The sequence below is a fragment of the Gadus chalcogrammus genome, chromosome 21 (genome assembly GCF_026213295.1).
Source record: "Gadus chalcogrammus isolate NIFS_2021 chromosome 21, NIFS_Gcha_1.0, whole genome shotgun sequence".
Lineage (NCBI taxonomy): Eukaryota > Metazoa > Chordata > Actinopteri > Gadiformes > Gadidae > Gadus > Gadus chalcogrammus.
In genome coordinates this window covers 5,158,975-5,161,199 of record NC_079432.1, presented here as the reverse complement: position 1 = coordinate 5,161,199, position 2,225 = coordinate 5,158,975, and positions in this window count along the sequence as shown.

The following is a 2,225-nucleotide window of genomic DNA, read 5'->3' as shown; positions in this document are numbered from 1 at the left end:
TGTCTTCAGTCGAGTGTGTCAATGCATATCAGAAAGCATCCACGTTTTTCTTTACCATTCTGCTTGAATGCATAATCTAGTGTTACCAGTGGACAGTCTTGTAGTGGTGCGTGCAGGTGTTTCAATTTCTAAATCCTGAAGGATGATTTAGGGTTCTATTCGACTTTAAATCCTTCACCGAAACCCAATTGGAGGGGCGCAACGCATAGGCCTATTATATGAATGAATGTCTAAAATCTATATGTAAAAAAAAAAAAAAAAAGGTGAATAAATGAAAAATATATATAGGAGTTTATGTCTCTTCGAGGTTCTACATCAATGTGTGACAAAGAAACGAAGATATTATTTAAAAAAATAAATATATATATATACATGTAGGCAAGCCTATATGATTTAAAAGAGACAAAAACAAGCCTAAGTCTATGCATAAACCTCAGCCGATGCAACCTTGTGCAGTACTCTTCAGTTCATTCAAATAAAAACCTCCCTCGAATACCCTCCAGCATGCTGTCGAACCTGTTTTGTTTCTGAACCATCGCAGACAGATACTTTTAAACAATCCTTCCAATGAAGGAAGACGTGTGTGGGGATACGCACACACATACACACACACACACACACACACACACACACACACACACACACACACACACACACACACACACACACACACACACACACACACAGGGCGTCGAGATGACAGCGTCAAAGTGATGGATGCACCTGTCCCAAGAAAGACGCCGCACCGCTCTGAGATAGACTATCGATTCTGCCTCCGGACTCCAAGCTTCTGCGAAACGAAACGCAATACAAGCGAGTTTAATTGAAAAGACGAAGAAGAGAAAAGGAAAAAAAAAAAAGCATTGCGCCGCATGTCTCCCCAGCTCCTCGCTTTGGTTCGAGCAACTCGAGACACGATCAATCCTACACCCTCCTGCTGAACAACACAGGTCATTTACACTTCCTGTCCCATTTACACCCCACCCCACCCTCCTCACAATGACAACACCACGTTAACCCTCCCCAACTCGTGTCACTGGCGACAAAACAATGTGACCGCAGATCACAATCCACCGAGCCATCAAATCGTCCACGCACAGTGTCGCCAGATTGGGCCAGATTTTCCAACATTCTGATCAACAATCCTTCCTGTACTCAGTCCCATCCCGATTGGCTGATCACGTGAGCTGGTGACACTCCTCGTCACTGACGATAGGCCCACCTCGTATCCAAACAGGAAATATATGGCCCGTGACGGTAGATTCGTGACAAGCGTGGGTTGGGGGAGGGATCACAAGTGTTGTGTTGCCGCAGAACTTCTCCCAGTCCTCTCGAACCTGGGACCGATCCCTGCTATGAGTCACCAACGCTCAAACTGCACGGTCGTGAGGCGTCACAGGGGGTTCACAGAAATATGCAGAGGTGGCTCTCTTCGAATATGAACTATTGCTATTTTCAGGTTTTGGCATCGCATAGATTCAAAGTTTGAATCTGATATTATCACCTCCATCCTCAAACGCCAGCACTCCTCCTCTCCCACCACTATTCCACCTCCGACCATCACTACCATTTAAGATTATATAAGTTGCAAACAATACATTTTTGTGTACGATGAAAAATAAGCTGTTGTATTTTTTCGGAATCCATTACATAAACTCCACCAAAAGAAGTGGAAGAGTGAAACCAAGCGGTTCAAGGACATCTGTTAATGGATTCGGTTGTGAATAACATCACAAATAGAAAGTGTCCCAGACTGGTTAGGACCGGTCAGGGCCGGTCCGGATTCTCCAGCAGCGGTCCCCACCCGTCTTCAACACAAGTGGGAGAACAGAGCGTTGAAAAACCCCAAACACCGAGCGAACACCGCATAGCCGTGCAGTGTTTTGCTCTGTGTGTGTGGTTTCTAACGCTCTTCTATTTACTAAGCCAGGGGTGGTGGAGGTATATCTTCCTCCTCCTCCTCCTCCGAAGAAGAGCCCCATTCTCCGGGCCGCTCTCTGAATCAATATCCCATTATGGTGTCTAAGAGGATAAAAAGCTGGAAGAAGGTGGAGGAGGAAGAAGAGAGAGGAGAGAAAAGGCACTGCGACGGCAGAGCCATGGAGGCCGGACTGGTCCGTCCCGTCTCCCCTGAGCCGAAGTCCGGGGTGGGATGGTTGGTGGACCACGACGGTGAAGTGAAGGTTCCCTTGGGGTACGCTGAAGTTAAGTATGAACGATCGAAA